Source organism: Canis aureus, chromosome 27 (genome assembly GCF_053574225.1).
Source record: "Canis aureus isolate CA01 chromosome 27, VMU_Caureus_v.1.0, whole genome shotgun sequence".
Classification (NCBI taxonomy): Eukaryota; Metazoa; Chordata; class Mammalia; order Carnivora; family Canidae; genus Canis; species Canis aureus.
The window spans coordinates 10,518,515-10,538,163 of NC_135637.1; the positions used below are offsets into that span (position 1 = coordinate 10,518,515).

Consider the following 19,649-nt stretch of genomic DNA (forward strand, 5'->3'; position numbering starts at 1 on the left):
CACACAGAGAGAGAGAGAGAGAGAGGCAGAGACAGGCAGAGGGAGAAGCAGGCTCCATGCACCCGAAGCCCAATGTGGGACTCGATCCCGGGTCCCCAGGATCGCGCCCTGGGCCAAAGGCAGGCGCCAAACCGCTGCGCCACCCAGGGATCCCTCAAATAAATAAAAATCTTAAAAAAAAATTCATTTCCCATATCTCCCATCTACTTGGTTATCATCCATTCTCTGCTTGACTTTTTTTCGGGGGAACATTTATTACTTTATTTATTTACACTGACTGATTGATATAAATCAATATTTATTTTATTCATTTATATTTATTTATATTTACTTATGTTAATATTTATTTTTATTACAATAATAGTCACATAGCATAAAATCAACCATTTATTATTATTTTTTTAAGATTTTATTTATTCATGAGCGACACAGAGAGAGACACAGGCAGAGGGAGAAGCAGGCTCCATGCAGGGAGCCTGATACGGGACTCCATCCCAGGACTCCAGGATCAGGCCCTGGGCCGAAGGCAGGCACTAAACTGCTGAGCCACCCAGGGATCCCCACCCCCCCAATCAACCATTTAAAAAATACTTTGTTTATTTATTTGAGAAAGAGAGAGAGAGGGAAAGACATGAGCTTGCTGGGAAGGGCAGAGGGAGAGGGAGACGCAGATTCCCAGATGAACAGATGAACAGGGAGCTCATCCTAGGACTTTGGGGTCATGACCAGATCCCAACCAACTGACCCATCGAGGCATCCCAGGCATTTTCTTTCTTTTTTTTTTTCTTAATTATTTATTTATTTATGATAGTCACAGAGAGAGAGAGAGGCAGAGACACAGGCAGAGGGAGAAGCAGGCTCCATGCACTGGGAGCCCGATGTGGGACTCGATCCCGGGTCTCTGGGATCGCGCCCTGGGCCAAAGGCAGGCGCCAAACAGCTGCACCACCCAGGGATCCCAAGGCATTTTCAAGCATACAACTCAGTAGTCTTTTTTTTTTTTTAATTTTATTTATTAATTTTTAAGATTTTTAAATTTATTCATGAGAGACATAGAGAGAAAGAGAGGCAGAGACACAGGCAGAGGGAAAAGCAGGCTCCATGCAGGGAGCCGGATGTGGGACTCAATTCCAGGTCTCCAAGATCACGTCCTGGGCTGAAGGCAGGTGCTAAACCGCTGAGCCACCCAGGGATCCCCCCTCAGTAGTCTTTAGTATCTTCACAATGTTGTGCGACTACTACCTCTATCTGGTTCCAAACATTTGTATCACTCCAAAAGGAGACCTGTACCCATTAAGCAGTTGCTTTCCCCTACCACCCATGGCCCCCCAGCCTCTGGCAACCAATATCCGTCTCCATGTATTGACCTATTCCCGGTATTTCATATAAATGGAGATACAATATGTGGCCTTTTGTGTCTGGCTTCTTTCACTCAGTATCATATTTTTGAGATTCATCCAGCTTGTAGCGTGAGTCGGTACTTCATTTTTTTTCTTTTGGCTGGTAGTATCTTATCGTGTTTATGTACCTTGATTTGTTTACCTGTTCATCTGTTGATGGACATTTGGCTGTTTCTACCTTTTGGCTGTTATGAATAGTACTGCTGTGAACAAGTATCATGTATTTGAGTCTGCTTGATTTTGCTGAAGATAGGATCAGCTTTTCGCACACTCAACAGATATTTGTTGAATTAGGTTTGAATGGCTGCATCAACCACTGATTTCACAAATATTTTGCTTTACTGGAGAAAAGTCATAGAATCTTAAAAATGTTTGTGGTAGGAACTTGATAAGTCATCTCGTTCAACCCCCTCATCACGAAACTGCACACTCTCAAAGTACCAGTCTATTTAGAAGGCCTTAAATACAGTTTACATCATGATGTGTGGTGCCCTGCTGATATTGTTTATTGTTAACTCAATGTGTACAATACAGCTTTTGTTGTCACAAGATGGTTCCCTTTGAGAAATCAGGCTAGGAGTTTAAATTTAGCTTGTCATTCTTTCATCATTTTTTTTTTTTTAATTCCATGAAACCACCACCACCAGCATTCTTTAGTTTTTGTTTTCTTTAAAGTCTTATTTTTAAGGAATCTCTACACCCAAAGTGGGGTTTGAACTTACTTTCCTGAGATCAAGAGTCACGCACTTTACCGACTAAGCCAGCTAGGCACCCCCTGTTAGCATTCTTTGTATAAAGTAGATACAGCAGTCTTAATTTCAGTGATAAAAGTAATCTTTGGCTCCAAATAGTTTGTGACTACTTCATCGTGTTTTGTGGGATTTATTTTCTGTTTCCTTTCTTTGCTGTTGAAGATTCTGTCTTGCTTTGGATTAGTCAATAAACTTTTTTGGGGGAGATATTGACGTATAACATTATATTAGTTTCAGGTGTACAACATAATGATTCAATATATGTATGGGATAGTCACCTTTTCATTAAATGAACCAGTTGTAAGTCTTTACCTTTGCAAGGAAATGTAAACATTTCCCCCAAACTCTAATATCTAACTGACTTTATAATTCTCTCTCTAAATTTTTAGCAGAGCTGAATGAAGTTGGCAAGAGGCATGGGCTGGTGGTTATATCCATTGCAGGCATACAACTAATAGAATGCATGGAACAATGATTACCACACCTTGATTTAGCAAACCAGATAGCAGTAGAAGTCAAGGCTAAAGGATGAGACTGCACAGCTGTCCCCTTCAAAACCTGGAATAGTGCCTGGGACAGTGTAGGGGTTTAGTAAATATTTGTGGGATGAATGAAACTAATTTAACTCCGGTTTCTGAAACAATGCTAGTAAAAATAGATGTAATTTCAAAAATTGCATAGTGAAAATGAATTTCTATGTCTTCTTTATAAAGATTATTTAAATCATGGACTATCTCTTATGAATTATATTTTATTTTATTATTATTTTTTAAAAGGATTATTTATTTATTTATTCATAGAGACACACACACACACAGAGAGGCAGAGACACAGGCAGAGGGAGAAGCAGGCTCCATCCAGGGTCTCCAGGATCACGCCCTAGGCTGCAGGCGGCGCCAAACCGCTGTGCCACCGGGGCTGCCCTTATGAGTTATATTTTAGATATGATTTATTATATAATTATATAATTTAATTATTAATTATCTATCATGGTTCAGGAACTTTAAAAAAAGAAAAAAGAAAGAGAGGGATCCCTGGGTGGCGCAGCGGTTTGGCGCCTGCCTTTGGCCCAGGGCGCGATCCTGGAGACCCGGGATCGAATCCCACGTCGGGCTCCCGGTGCATGGAGCCTGCTTCTCCTTCTGCCTATGTCTCTGCCTCTCTCTCTCTCTCTCTGTGTGACTATCATAAATAAATAAAAAAGAAAAAAGAAAGAGAAAGAAAAAGATAATTTAATTTAGGGATGTTTTTGCTCTGACAGCCTTTGTTTTGCTTTCTATTTCAAAAGCTCTAGGGCACCTGGGTGGTTCAGTGGGTTGAGCATCTGGCTTTGGCTTGGGTCATGATCCTGGGGTCCTGGGATCGAGTCCCACATCTGGCTCCCTGATCAGCGGGGAGCCTGCTTCCTCTCCTGCTCCCCCTGCTTGTGCACTCGCTCTTTCTCTGTCAAATGAATACAATCTTTAAAAAAATCTCTATAAATCTTCTCATCTTTATAGCAGTTTACAAAGTACTCTCCAACCACTATTCTATAATGAGTGTTGCTTTTGAATGGCAGTAAGAAGTATTAGGGCCTTAATGAGACATTTTAAGTATTTCTAAACAGTTATGAATTATTTAAAACCATTATTTAATTTCCTTTGGATATGTGGGATTATAAGGGTTTTGTTTTCTTCATTTTGCTTGCTTTGACTTTATGGAATGAACATTTATTGTTTTCTTTAAAAAGAGAAAATACAGAGGAAAAGCCCCCAGTTATTTAGAACCTGAACCCTTACACTCCATCTTTTTTTATTTTTCTTAAAGATTTTATTTATTCATTTGAGAGAGAGAGTGTGTGAGAGGGAGCATGAGGCGGGGGAAAGAGGGAGAAGGAGAAACAGATTCCCTACTGACCAGGGAGCCCAACACAGGCTCCCATCCTTTTTAATAATCTACTATGGATCAAGCATTATTCTGCGGATGCAGCTAGAGCAATTAATGAGTCAATGATCAGGGACACCTGGGTGGCTCAGTGGCTAAGCATCTGCTCAGGGGGTGATCCTGGGGTCCTGGGATCCAGTCCCATATCAGGCTCCCTATAGGGAGCCTACCTCTCCCTCTGCCTGTGTCTCTGCCTCTCTCTGTCTCTCATGAATAAATAAATAAATAAAATCTTTAAAAAAAGTGCTAATGATCCTTACTCTCTTGCAACTTACATTCCAGTAGAGGTGGAGTAAGACAGGTAATACAATAATAAACCTGCAGTACTGTGAAAAACTGGCAGAAAAAAGAATGCTAAACAGCTGTATAGAAACAAGCCACAAACATCTATCACCTTGCAGAGAATTTTTAAAAATTTTATTTTATTTAAATAGTGTATCATTAGTTTCAGATGTAGAATTCAGTTATTCATCAGTCGCATATCACACCCAGTGCTCATTACATCACCTGCCCTTCTTAATGCTCATCACCCAGTTACACCGTCCTCCACCCACCGCCCCTCCAGCAACCCTGAGCTTGTTTCCTACAATTAATAGTCTCTTAGGGTTTGTCTCCCTCTCTGATTTTTGTCTTATTTGCAGAGAGTATTCTTTACTCATTTTATTTGAGGATCTTGATACTTTTTTGAGAAGGGGGTGGCAGGAATCAAAGTAATGCATGCACATAGTTTTAAAAAATAAAGTATATCAGGGTTTTTGGTGAAAAGCAACATTGTTCTGCCCACCTTCCCCATCCCATCTTTCCCAGAGACTACTATATATATTTTTAAATATTTTAAAAATTTATTTATTCATGAGAGACTCACACAGAGAGAGACACAGGCAGAGGGAGAAGCAGGCTCCACGCAGGGAGCCCGATGTGGGACTCGATCCCGGGACTCCAGGATCACGCCCTGGGCCAAAGGCAGGCGCTAAACTGCTGAGCCACCCAGGGATCCCCGAGACTACTATGTCCTTAAAAAATATTTTACACCTTTATTTTTTGTTCCGGAAAATGAACAAAAAACCCTGTAGGTATTTACCAACATCCTCACTTTGTAAAATGAAGATCTGGGAGACCGGCCCTATCTATCTGGCTTTCTACTTCTGCTACCTCTTTCCATTTTCCAAAGTCTTGTCAATTGAGCTGTTCTAATACTTTTTACAGAAGACACACATTTTAAAATGCTCTGTGGCTAAGTCTAAAAATGGGATGTGAGAGCTTATTTTGAGGTAGGCCTAAGCATGTTTTTCAATCTTAACACTGGCCACTCTGTGGGACTGAGCAGTCAATGTTCGGCCGGATGGCGGACAGGCCTTCATCACAAAATTTAAAGGGGTGCTAAAAACACACTAGAGAAATAATTATTTTAATGCAATATTAAAACATAGAAATTAATGCAAAAAACTCTATAATGAACAAACTATCAGCATTTAAAAATAAAGACAGGCTCAGCAGAATGAGTAGAGGAGAAAAGATAAAAACAGAAGCATTTAAACGTTGCACCCCACCATTAGCGGTGACCTCATTTTAGGACATCTATGATTATATAGGTTGCTTATTAGAGCTGAAGTGTTTGGATGAGGGAAGTGAGTCTTTCTGATTAGGAATATGGATACTGGATTTCAGGGGTGCCCCCCACCACTGTGACCTCGCGGCTTGCAAATTAGGGAAGTGTTGAATTCAGAAATATAATTTTCGTGATTTAAAACGTGAATCAAGGGGAGGGGCCAGCAGGTAAATTCACTTTATTCAGAACTTCGGCCATTTCCAACACAGTTCCCTCCTTTTGCTCTGTGCGAGCTTGTTGGTCCAGCAGCACAGGGCTTTGAATAAAGGTCAGCAAAGGGGTCGCCTTCCTGATTATTCTCTTCTACCCCGCAGGAGGAGGAAGCCCAGGGGGCCCCTTATCTACCTCGGAGTCGCAGCAAAACCCTGGGCTTCCCTGACAGCTGCAAATTCCTCCCAGGAGCTGCAAAGCTTCTGGGGTTGCCATGGGCCGTGAGAGTGCAATGCGGGTCGCCCGCGGCGGCGGTGGCGGCGGCGGCCCGGGCCGGCTGTGGCTGCCTCCTCTCCGGGCCCTTTCAAAAGCTTTTTTTTTTTATTTTTATTTTTTTTTTTCCAAAAGCTTTTAAAGGAGATGCCCGCGGGGAGGAGGGAGGAAGGGATACCAACCAGGGCTTTCGTCCAAGCGGCTGGGGAGAATAAAAGAGGCTTTTCTCAAGCCAATGGAGCAAGGGCTGGGCTCGTTTCAGGGGATTTTAAACCCCCGGTCTTTCCCTGGAGGAAAGGCGGCTGCAGAGATGGTCCTTCTCAAGCTGCACTTGCTTTCAGGTTTTCCCAGGGGTTGTGCGCTCCGAGTCTTTCCCCGGAGGGGGAGGAAAGCAGAGACAACGTTCCCCAAACTTAACCTGCTGTAGGCAGCTCCTCCTCGTCTGCGTCCAAGGATTTCTCACCCTGGGTCTGGGGAAAAAGAAAAAAGAAAAAAAAAAATCAATCAGGCTGGTGGGCTGTGGTCAGGACTGAATGCAGCTCTGGGGTGTGACCTGCCCATTCCGGGAACACTTGCAGAAAATGCGCAACTAACCGAAACGAAGAGAAGCCGCTCAGCCAGGCCCCCGGGGCTCCCCTCGCGGCGCCCTCCCACCCGGTGCTCGCGGGGCTCCGAGGGCTGCTCGGCGGGCGCAGACAAAGACGCGGCGGGGCCGGGTTCCGGCCGGAGTCGGGCCGGGCCGGGCCGGGCCGGGGGCTGGGGCGGGGGCCGGGGCGGGGGCCGGGGCGGGGGCCGGGGCGGGGGCCGGGGCGGCGCGAGACGCGGGCGCGGGGCTCGGGCGCCGGCCTCCGGCGCAGGGCGGCCGAGCGCGCGGGGAGGAGCCGCCACGGCGTCTTCTCCTGGCGGCGCGCACCCGCCCGGCCCCGCGGCGGCGGCGCGTCACGCTCTCCCCCGCCCCGAGCCGACGAGCCGGGAGGCGGGAGGCGGGAGGCGGCGGGCGGCGGCCGCGCGGCTGCTGCTGCTGCTGCAGTGGGGCAGGTGGCGGCGACCGGCGGCGGCCGAGGCGAAGGTGAGCGGGGCGCGGCGCGGGCCCTGTCCCCTTCCCGGTGCCCTCCTCCCCTTCCCTTGCGCCGGGCCGGGCCGGGCTCGGGCGGGGTGGGGGCCGGGCCGGCGGGCGGAGGGCCGCGGGGGCCGCGCGCGGTGCCGCTCCCGAGGGGGCCCGAGCAGCCCGAGCGGGTGGCCCCGGAGGCCAGGGGTCCCCGGGGTGGCGCCCCCGGAGCCGGGACAGTGGCTGGCCCTGGCAGCGCCGAGCCCGGCCTTCCCTTCCTCCGTCCGCCTCAAGATGGAGCTTGGACTCCTTGCCCCTGCGCCGCCCCAGGCGTCGCTCCCTCGCGGGCTCCGGCTCGGCTCCCCTCGGCCGGGGCGCGGCGCCGGGGCCGGGGCCGGGGCCGGAGCGGCGGAGCCCGCGGAGCCCGAGCAGCCCGAGCCCCGGCGGGACCTGTTGCCCCCCGGCGCGGCCGCCCGGTGTCCCGAGCGTCCCTTGGGCCCTGCCACCCGGTGCCCGCGAGCCGGAATGGAGGGCGCCCGGCCGTGGCCTCGGCGTGTGCGCCGCTCGGCGGGCTGGCCCCGTGGCCTCCTGCCTGGCCTGGCCGCGGCTTTGTCCCCCTCCTCCAGGGCTCTCTGGGTCTCGGAGGAGGTGGATGACAAGAGCTCGGCAGGATTTCTGAAATAACACCGCTCGCTGCCCGTAACCCGAGCCTTCTCCCTTGGCAGCGGATTGGCTCGGAAGACAGATGACACTTGTTTAGAGGTTATTTTAAAAGCAGAGGCTTCTGATTCCGTTAATGTGGAGATCCTGTGCCTCAGAAATCTGATTTTGATTTGGGGATAAACCCTGAACTGGGCTGTTTCTCCACTTCGTGTGGCTTTTCCATCTGGCAGGAACCGAGCACCACCCCCTCCTCCCTTCACAGCCCCACCTCTTTGGTATGAAGAAATTACACGTCGAGTCTGTAATCTTCTACATACCTGTTTTTAGCAAAACTTGGCCACCAGTTACCATATTTAAAAGGGATGGTAGGGACGCCCGGGTGGCTCAGCGGTTGAGCATCTGCCTTCAGCCCAGGGCGTGATCCTGGGGTCCCGGAATTGAGTCCTGCGTGGGGCTCCCTGCATGGGGCCTGCTTCTCCCTCTGCCTGTGTATCTGCCTCTCTCTTTCTGGGTCTCTCATGAATAAATAAAATCAATCTTAAAAAAAAAAAAAAGGGAGGGTAGAGGACATTGGATTTTTTTTTTTTTTTTTTTTTTTAAAGCAACCTTGCCTTCTTCCTGTTTTAGGTTAGGACAGTGCCAACCTAGCCAGTAAGAGCTCAGTATTAGCGTGGCTGCTGTTGTGGTTATGATTCTGGTTGGTGTTACAATTTTATTATCATTACTATTTATAACCTGTGGTATCCTCAAGTCAGGAGAACAAATGTGTTTAACTTTTGAGTTTAATGATAACCTTTTGCAAAAATCCTCAGTTATGTTGCTCCTCAGCCTTGGGACATTTTTTTCTCTGGAAATAATAACAACCTTTATTGAGGGCTTCCTTTGGTCAGGCTTTGGGCAAATTTTTTATGTTTTATCTCATTAATCATCTCACCCAATGAAGGTGCTATCATTATCCCCATTTTACAGAGGAGGCATTGAAAGGTCAAGTACCGGGATCCCTGGGTGGCGCAGCAGTTTGGCGCCTGCCTTTGGCCCAGGGCGCGATCCTGGAGACCCGGGATCGAATCCCCTGTCGGGCTCCTGGTGCATGGAGCCTGCTTCTCCCTCTGCCTGTGTCTCTGCCTCTCTCTCTCTCTCTCTCTATCATAAATAAATAAAAATTAAAAAAAAAAATGAAAGGTCAAGTACCTTGCCCAGGGTCATACAACTTAAGTGGTGGTGTCAGGATTTGAGCTCAGGCATTGACTCCAGGTGTTTAGTTATTAGATTAGTGTAGCGAATCCCTGGCAAGGAGCAAGGCTGGCTTTTATTAAGCCAAAGGAAGTAGGTGATCGCTACAAACAGCTGGTGCTGGGTTTTTGAGGTCCAGAGAAAGTGGTTAAGTACATCTTAGGCCCCCTCATTCAAAGGAGTAAAAAAGCTGAAATTGGGTGGGATCCCTTGTAGGTTTTGTCTGAAGATAAAGATCATGCCCTTCCCTATCTTTTCAAGAATTGCTTAAGCTCCTGTTGCGCTTGAGCACAACATAAGCTGATCTGGTTTCTACTCTCTAGGAGTTTAGAATTCTTACCTACTAAAAAAATTGCCCTTTTTACTTAAAAATTTTTTTGTACCCAGTGTCTTACATTGAATCTGCTGCAGCCCATGTGACTCATACATGAATACATGTGAACTTACCTCAGTAATGTTTGGCCCTTGCTTTTAAGTAGTCTCTGTTGAGATTCTAAACCCAATGGATGGTTAATAAGAGATGAACTGGTCCTCTTGTATTCCCTACAAAGGTAGGCATCTTTGAATTTTTCACTTACTGGTCACCTAGTGTTCTTATTTGCAGATATATTTCATATATTTCTGGCTATACACACACATTTTTTTCATTCTGGGAATGTATATAGTAAGGACCTTTCACTTTATTTTTCACTTTTTCATTTTTTAAAAATTTTTTAAAAAGCAATCTACATCAAGTGTGGAGCTCGAACTCATAACTGTGAGATCGAGAGTTGCATGCTTCACTGACTGAGCCAGCTAGGCACCTCTTGTATGTCACTTAATTTGGTAAATGTTATTTAGTTGATTGCAAATATGAGGTCTGTAAGTCTTAAGATTGGTTTTATAGAGGTCGAAGCTAAAGAAAACAGAGTTGGGTAGTAAAGTTACATGGAGATGGCTTAATATTTCTTAACATTAAAAGGAAGTTTTGTTCAGTGTTTAAAGTGAGACTTTTACCCTCTGTAATTTTCCACTTTATCCCAATTATCAGCTTTTTAATTCTCTTTATTGTACAGATGAGGTGTGAGGTCCAGTGTTGTTTTTTTTCATATATGAAGAGTGGACAGTGTTGTTGATGAGTAGTTACAAGCTGATAGTTCTTTACATTATTTTCAAAGTGTTGTGGTATTCTCCCCAAAGGCAGCAGGTGGGGCTATGGTGTACCTCTCTGTGAGCTGTATTAAGTTTCCTTTGGTATTCACTCAACAAATATTTATTAAACATGGCTGTGTGCCAGGTGCTGTTCTGGGTGCTGATGGTATAGCAATGAATAAAACTGAAATCTTTGTTCTTTTAGACTCCCCCCCTTCAAGTAGGGGAGGAATACAATAACCTCTGGCTTTTCTTTTCTTTTCTTTTCTTTTCTTTTCTTTCTTTTCTTTTTTTCTTTTTTTTCTTCTTTTCTAATTCATGAGAGGCAGAGACATAGGCAAAGAGAGAAGCAGGCTCAATGCAGGGAGCCCGATGTGGGACTCCAGGATCACACCCTGGGCTGAAGGCAGACACTCAACTGCTGAGCCAACCAGGCATCCCTACAATAACCATATTGATAACATTTATTGTATATTGGACATGATATATACATGGTATGAAAAAAATAATAAGTCAGGGAAAGGGGAATATGCCCTTTTGGGGGCAAGAGTTAGGGTAATAGATATTTTAGATAGGGTGGCAAGATATTTTAGATAGGGTTGCTGAGAATGTGACTTGAGTAAAGATCTAGAGAAAGTGAGGGAATGTAGATCCCTGGGGAAGGGCATAGTAGAAGAGGAAACAGCAAGTACAAAGATCCTGAGGTGGGAGTCTGGGAGGGCGCAGATAGTTTAAGGCTATATAGATTGTAGTCCTTAAAATATGTCTTAAAATATTTTTAAAATAGTGAAAGATATAGAATAGTAACATTATTGACTTTGTTGAAGAAAAAGTTAAATATTGAGGGACCGGAGGCTCAAATAATTTTACTAACTTGCCCAGAAGGCCACATAGCTAGTGAATACAGAGCTGGAAATTGAACCCTACTTTATGGTACCTTCAGCAATGTGCAGAGTATGTTGGCAATGGTGCCTTAAGTGGCTGGCAGAAAAGCCAGACCAGTACTTGATGCTCAGACTTGAGTGTATACTCTATTTGTATGCAGGATCTTTGCTCAACCCTGGGAGGCCTTGTAACTGACATTTGCATATATAGGTTTTTTCTGGAATTGTGCTCCTGGCAGCAAAGCCTTCCTTTTTAGTCTTAATAGTTTCAGGGTTCAAAATCTCTGTTTAATATAAACCTTCATTTAAGTCTGTTCAATTTTAATTGGAAAGCATTGTCAGTATTGCCCAGGATATGAATTTTTTAGATAACTGTTTAGGGAGGCTTTAGACTTATTACAGCATCTTACATATTTTTAATATATGTAGTGTATGCTTCCCATGTAGATGGAACTCAGAGAATCCATATGCTTTAAATCGGCATTTCAGTTACAATGCTCTTTTAAGGGAAAACGTACTGACTGATGGTACTATACAAGAATTCCAAGTAAGAGCGACCTCTTCAGGTTTCAATCAGAACAGAGGCTTTTTTTTTTTTTTTTTTTTTTATGTTGGCAGATAATAATTAACCAAACTTGGATTTGGCTAGGACGTCTGGGTTAATATCCTGGTCCTGGCACCAAGTAGCAAGGAATCTTGGCCACAAGTAGTAAAGAGCCTTTTTTTCCCCTCAACCTCCATCTGGCACTTCCAGGACAGATTCCACTAGCACTAACTCAATGGGTGGGTCTGTTTTCTAATTGTTTGTCTTAACTGGTTCAGCAACAAAATCTTAGAAGTATGCTTTGTAAAATCTTTGGAAAGAGGAAGTAGTCCTATTACAGAATCCCTGTTAGGAACTCTCCTTGGTATCTTTCCCTGGAGAAACGTATTCTCCTCTACCTCTTCTCAGGGATCCTAATGAGAGTACATTATCCTGCCCTAATATTTTTACATGACCATAAGGTCTAATACAGTTGAGACTTGAATTAAGTAGTTTGATATTTGTATTCTCCTTTACTTACGTCTAAATATAGCTTGGATCAGGTCACCATATGAACTCTGCCCATTTTTCACACTTAAAATTGCTGAGTCCTTGATTTATTGTATCTTCTCTGGAGTTAAAGGCCTGAAGATCCAGATGATCAGGGTGTAGAAATCATCCGAAATTTGGGTTTGGTATATAAAGGAATGGCAACTATAATGAGATTCCCCCCCCCCCGGATTCTACAGATCCTAGTCGTGTAGTGCACTGAAATACTTGGCATTTGTTTTCCCCTCTCTTCTCAGGAAAGGTAAGAGATATTAGGGATATTTTTCTAAAAATCTTGTAATCAAATCATTTGACCTCCTGCCTTCTCTCTTTAACTGATTTACTCCTAAGAGTAATTTCGTATTGGAGATGCTATGTTCTCATACCTTAAGGCAGGAGGGATTCTATTAGACTGTTCTTTTCCAGACTGTAGAATAAATGAGTTTTATAGGCATGGTAATTTTTTTTTATGGCCTAAGTGAAAGAAAACTATTATCACTAAGTTTCCTTCACACATGGGTGACTAGAAAAAACTGTTATCTTGAAGCCATATTACTGATTTCTGTTTTAAGGCATATATATATGGCTTACTTAGGTTGTTACATGGAGAATCTAGTTTCAAATTTAGATTTTAGAAAATGTTTCCAGTGAAGTGATCATTTTTGGGGGTTCACAGGTGTTTTTTTCCTTATATACTGGTTTGACAGTGACCCTTATGTTTCATTAAATATATATCAGTTGTCTTATGTAGGTTCAAGGCATAACGTGTAAAACAAACATATACAAAAACACAGAAAAAGGCAAGTTAGCCATAATCTTACTGCCCAGGGAAAAGCATTTCAGTGTTTTAAATACTTTTTTAAAGGTCTGAATTTATATTAATATTTTTAAGTAATTAAAAGTGTAATATTTTCACTGGACTCTCAATAAATCAGCATGAGGAATCAGAATTATATAAGAACTATCAGAAGTTTGAATTCTGGATTTGCTTTAGCCTCGACTGGGCAAGTTGTTTAAACTCTCTCTGCTTGTTGTTCTGTGAAGTGGGGGTGACACTTGCCCGGTCCATCCTGTGAGGTTGCTGTATTAATGGAAGGGATTCAGGTTTGTTGAACTGGAGAGCTCTAGGTAACCTTGTCAGGTGGTAACCATAGTGCAGAGGAAATCAGTGCTTTCAAATGCCAAATTGGCCTAGGAACATGAAGACAAAGGAAGGGCCAGTCCTGTATCATACAGTGGTTGCCTGTTTTGTACATAGTTAAGTTTATAGAAAAGCTTTTCAGGTGAATGTAACCAATAGAAAGGTGGGGTGGGAGAAAGCCCCAGAAATGCCAGTTTATCAAATATCTCTTGTGTTCTGAAGACTCTTCTAGGTATAAGGAGCTCTGTCTCTCACAAGGTAAGACAGCTACAGTGAGTAAGTGGGATGAGACCCTGGAAGGTGATCACTTCATTAGTGTTGGGAGTGTGAATATGGGAGGGGATTCAGGAATGCTTCCCAAGTAGGAATTAGCACTTGTTTTTGTTTTGTTTTGTTTTGTTTTTCTTTTTTCTTTTCTTGTGTTTGGTATTGATGGAAATCTAGGGTGTTGAGGCAGGGATAGTTTATATTTTAATTTTTAAAAGATTTTATTTATTTATTTGACAGAGAGAGTGAGTGAGAGAGAGCACAAGCAGGAGGAACAGGAAAGGGAGAAGCAGGCTCCCCACTGAGTAGGGAGCCCATCGTGGGGCTCCATCCCATGACCTCAGGATCATGACCTGGGCGGAAGGCAGATGTTTAGCCAGCTGAGCCACCCAGGTGCCCCGAGGCAGGGATAGTTTAGGTAAAACATTCTAGGCCAGATTGAGCAAAGATAATGAGGCATAAAAGTAGCATGTTGAGATAATAGTGGATAGTCTACTGCTCTGTATTTTGAGGGCAAGTCACAGGAAATTAAGAAGTTTGGGTTTACATCAAGGAGAGGCTTCCCTGCCCTGATGAGTTCATCCCACTGGTCTCTAGCATTTTATTTTTTTTAAAGATTTATTTATTTATTCATGAGAGAGAAAAAGAGAGAGAGAGAGGGAGAGACACAGGGACACAGGCAGAGGGAGAAGCAGGTTCCCTGCAGGGAGCCCGATGTAGGACTCAGTCCCGGATCCCAGGATCATGCCCTGAGCCGAAGACTTAACACTCAACCGCTGAGCCACCCAGGTATCCCATCTAGCATTTTAATCACTGAGTTTTCTGCAAGTCTTTTTTTTTCTGTTATTTGACCAAAAATACCATATACCAATACTTGTAGGTGGTAAACAGGAAAAACTGCTGGGTAAACTATCTTTTTCATGCAGAGTTGTGCAACCACCACCACCAGCGATTTTAGTATATTTTTTTCACACCAAGAGGAAACCCTATATTCCCAGCCCTACTCTGTGTTTCTCTAGACTTGCCTATTCTAGGCATTTCACATAAATGGAATCATGCAGTATGGATGACTTCACCTGCAAAATGTTTTCAGAGTTCATCTGTGTTGTAGCATCATGTATCAATACTTTATCTTTTTTAGGGTTAAATCATATTCCATTGCATGGGTATACCACTTTTTGTTCATCAGCTGATGGACATTTGGGTTGCTGCACTTTTTGCCTATTGCAAGTAACGCTATTATGAACATTTGTGTTTATGAGTGGACTTAAGTTTTCATTTATCTTGGGTATATACCTAGAAGTGGAATTGCTGGTTTATATGGGAGCTCTGCCTTGTAAGGAACCACACAACTGTTTCCTAAAGTGGTCGTACTATCATCAATGAATGAGGTTCCATTTTTTCCACATCCTTGCCAATTTATTATGTTTTTAAATTACATTCATCCAAGCAAGGATCAAATGTGGTATCTTATTGTAATTTTTTTTAAGGTTTTATTTATTTATTCACAAGAGACACACAGAGAGAGGCAGAGACCTAGGCAGAGGGAGAAGCAGGCTCCTTGCAGGGAGCTAGATGTGGGAATCGATCCCCTGCCTGGGATCATGCCCTGAGCCAGAGGCAGATGCTCAACTGTTGAGCCACCCAGGTGTCCCTCTCATGGTAATTTTGATTTGCATCTGCCTCATGGCTAGTGATGTTAAAGATCTTTTCACGTGCTTATTGGGCATTTGTATAGCTTCTTTGGAGAATATACCAATCATCTTTTATTTTGACCTTAAGAATATTAAGTGTAAAAGCAATGTGCAGAACACATTGTGTTCTCTGCCTGTCTCTGTCTTATTTGATTGATTTATTTATTTATGATGGGGGGGGGGGCGCAGAGACACAGGCAGAGGGAGAAGCAGGCTCCATGCAGGGAGCCCGACGTGGGACTGGATCCCGGGACTCCAGGATCGTGCCCTGGGCCGAAGGCAAACGCCAAACCGCTCAGCCACCCAGGCTGCCCATCCTTTGCCCACTGTTAAGCTGTTTTTTGTTGTTGTTGAGTTTACCAATTACCTTTTAATTTATACATCTATCAGGCATTTATTGCGTACCTACCTTAGGGAGGCACCTGTGCGGATGTTGGAGATACAAAGTTGAGTAAAACAGACATACCTTCTGCTCTTGGGAGGGGGATGCAGGGCTAGTAATGGAAGTCAGTCCTTTGCCTGGCAGCAGATCCTGGCTCTGTTAATTAATGGAAGACCTCCTATAGACTGCTTCACCTTTTGGAGCTCAGTGTTCTCTTCTGTAAATTGGGGATAATAGCTACTTTGCGTAGTTGCCATGTTGATTAAATGAGGCAATGTGCATAAAACTCAGTAAACATTAGAATTCTTCCTCACCTTCCATTTAGTCCCTGGGGTCTTCCTGGCTGCCCGTTGCTTAGAAAGTTAGGTTCCGCTTAGTTTTCTTTTCATTTAAGTCAGAATAGGGAAAAACCCACTTCTACCAGTACGGGAAATTAAAATCTTTCTTCCTGGCCATGTTTTCGAATGTTAGTTTGAGTAGGAGTGCCTTGCCATTATTAAAGGGCACACTTTTAATGAACAGTTGTCACTGAAGAACTTGTAATTTATGAGGAGTTAAATTCAGCATGGAAAAGCATCTTCTGTTCCTCATGTCAGAACTTGTGCCTTGCCAAATTTCAGGCTCTTTTGTATGTTTGTGAGTTTTATTTCCCAGGGTTTAACTAAAGGTAAGGTTGGCTTTTTTTTTTTTAATTTTTTTTAATTTTTATTTATTTATGATAGTCACAGAGAGAGAGAGAGAGGGAGAGGCAGAGACATAGGCAGAGGGAGAAGCAGGCTCCATGCACCGGGAGCCCGACGTGGGATTCGATCCCGGGTCTCCAGGATCGCGCCCTGGGCCAAAGGCAGGCGCTAAACCGCTGCGCCACCCAGGGATCCCTTTTTTTTTTTTTTTTTTTTTTAAGATTTTATTTTTAAGTAATGTCTATACCCAACATGGGACTTGAACCCACAACCTGGAGATCAAGAGTTGCATGCCCTACAGACTGAGCCAGCCTGGCGCCCCAAGTTGGAGTTTTTCTTTCTAAGGTCTGATAGGACCTGCTCTGTGTCTGTGTGGAAGATTACCTAAGCAGGAAAAAAATAACCAACAATGAAGCTGGGTATTAAGATCCAAATGAAACCATTTCCTAGTCTCTGTTTATAGTATCCAGGGTGATTGTACAGAAAAGCATCTTAGAGACTTGTGAGGAAATGAGTAGAGTGGTATTTTCTCTTGAAATAGCCAGGTATCCTTTAGTACTGTGAAAAATAGAAAAGTGATTTTTCTCTTTCCCATTGGATCTGAAGACCTATATAGCAAATATTAAATTTGCTTATTTGCTGAGTAAAAACGAGAGATTTTATAAAGAGGAAAAGAAAACCAAGTAAGTAGCTGTTTTGTGAATTATCTTTGTACTCTTTTCTTGTTCAGAACAAACATCTGGTATGTATTTGCTTTAAGTACCGGCAGTGTCTGACTGTTTAAGGGGAAGAGACAGTATACTTACTTTTATTCCTTTGTGAAGATTAGAAAGGGACACCAATTTTAACTTGCCTGGGGATTGACTCCTCTCACTGCTGTATATAACAGCTCAGAAACTTTTATTCATCAGCACACTTTTAGGGTCAGGAGTCTTTAATCTGGAGATTGAGGTTTTATGTCTTAGACTGTTAAGTAACTGGGACCTTAACAAGTGATTTCACTTTTTAGAGTCCATTTCCTCAGTGGTAAAATGAGGAAGTTGAACTAGATTGCTAAGGTCTCTTCTGATTCTAAAATTTTATGATGCTATATTAAGCACATTAGTTCTTTTTGACACATTAGTATAATTGACTGCTGTCGACCTATTAAGTAAGTTCTTCTGGGAGACACAAACCAGGCCTACTAATTTCTGTCTCTTTTAAGATCTGTCTCTCAGCTGGTGGTATTAGAGTTACAGAGTCACAAGAATTTTGTAGATATTTGTGTAAATGAGCAAAATAGCTCAAATTACTCAGCTTTCCATGTTCCCTTTTTTAAAAATTCTTTTGCAGATGGATGAACTTTGAGAGGCTGCTTATTTTCTGTTTATCCAAGTAGCAGGAACATGAAATCTTCACTCAAACTTAGCTGTACAAAGACATTCATAATTGCAGGCAGTTGCATCATGGCAGAGTGTCATCTTCTAGAAAAATTGCCTAATGCTCCAGATCTCTTTGGCTTGGTTGGATTTCAGCCCCCTCCTTCTCCTTTTTAAAACTGCTATAGACTTTGAAATTCTGGGTACAATTTGTATTCTGCACTACGTCATACGCTGAGCCTTAAAAACATGATTTTCAAGCATAGAAATTTTGAAATGGTCATGTCTTTCTACTGATACCCTGTTCTGACTTCATCCAGCAAACATCCTGAACTGAGTCTTTAATCACTTAAAATTCTATTTCTGATTTTGCTAGAGTGTGTAGTAAAAGTTTCTGTTTACCTTCAGTATCTTACTGGATGACATCCTCAAACCAACACTTAAGTTGGTAAACTGATTTTATAAATTGTTTTGTAAGGCCTCTAACCAGTTAGAAATTGGAAGTGCAACTGCTTTCGGGCACCATTTGAATTAAGAAGTCAGTTAATCTTCTGACCCTTCCTGGCTTGTCTCCTTTAGTGTCTAAATGTGCTTTTCACATTGATTCTTTTAAACAGTGACTACAATATTTACTTATCTCTTTTATCTTTTGTACTCTGTCCTTGCGAGAGATGTGCACTTTGTTTTTAATCTTTGTGTTAACTTTAAAGCTGTTTGACTCTGGCTTGTTTAAAAAGCTATATCATGTGTTGTGCATTGTTTGTTCTAAGTTCTAGGCTCCTGCTACTATGTATTAAACATTTTTTATACTCTATCTCAATATTTCATGATATTCTGTTAAGAACACCACTATTTTCAGATGCTCTGGCCTCCTGATCAAAATTTGAGACTTGGCTCCACCCTTTTAGGCATATGCCTTGGAAAGACAGAGTCAGCTCTTAGGAAGATGGATACTCTTTCTCCTCTTTCCATTTTGGAAAGTTGTTTTCTTCTCGTGGAAGTTTATTTCTGACTGGGCTGCATGGCCTTTTCCCCTGGCTGATCTTTTCATTATTCCGGAGTCTTCTAATTCTCTGTTGGAGATAGTGGGATAAAGAAGCAGAGGGGCAATTTGGAATTTCCCTGTCATTATGGGCACCAGTCATCATAGACTTAACCTCTCAGGTTTAAGATTTATCCTCTTACCCTTTAAGCCAATAACTTAGTTGCTGCTGAAACCAAATGGCTCCAGACCTCTCCTTGCTCTTCTCTCTAGTTTAACTCACTTGTTGTTGCACTGATTTCAAGCAGTGGATCTGTGACCTGTGCCCTATACTGTGTTTGGTGATGTCTCACACATTTTCCCTGTGCTCAAGGGGCTAGCTTCTGGGAGGCCAGAACAAATGATGGCCTTGAGGCCGCTTCATGTCACTCATACCGACTGATCCTCCTGTGCTTGCCAGATACTCCACTCTAGAGGAGAAGCCCTCATCCCCCAGCCAGTGTTGTGTCTTCATTCAGAAGACCAGCAAGTTTCTCAAAAGTTAAAATGTAGGACAATGCTTTTTCTTCCCTGGGTCTTATTTTATAGCCACTAGATCGTTTCTAAGTCAAAGACCACTTACTAAAATAAAGTGTGTGTGTGGGAATATCAGATTAGTAAGAAACAACTGATGTGTTAACCTTTAGAGTCTCTGACTCTCCTACAGCTTTTCTCTCCAGTCTCGAGCCTGCCTTTCCACATACTCTTATGCCATTCCTCTCCTCTGCCTTGGTTTCTTACAATTGGAAAGCCAGCAAAAGCTAAGCACGATGCTGCTCTCCTCTAGAGTGGAGTATCTGGCAATAATGCTCTCAGCCCCTCTTTGTACTTGAAATGCTGCTCCTGCTACATTGGCCTTCAATCTGCCGGTCACTAACTCTCTGTTTCTTCTTGTGTATCTTGAGACACACTTATTAAATTTAATCTGTAACTCAGTCTGTGTACTTTGCTTTGAGTATTGTGTG

At 43.3% G+C, this 19,649-nt stretch overlaps 1 protein-coding gene across 13 annotated transcripts in view; it reads left to right on the forward strand.

The window, feature by feature from the left end:
* Positions 1–7,021: 7,021 nt before the first annotated feature.
* CLIP1 (CAP-Gly domain containing linker protein 1) overlaps positions 7,022–19,649 on the forward strand; it is a 123,546-nt gene continuing 110,918 nt past the window's right edge. For 9 of the 13 annotated variants that reach the window (XR_013366470.1, XM_077875445.1, XM_077875452.1 and 6 more), the window contains exon 1: positions 7,022–7,176. The gene's annotated coding sequence lies outside the window, so the exon portion shown is untranslated. The remainder of the gene's footprint in view (positions 7,177–19,649) is intronic. The other 4 variants (XM_077875458.1, XM_077875459.1, XM_077875460.1 and 1 more) reach the window with 2 other exon arrangements.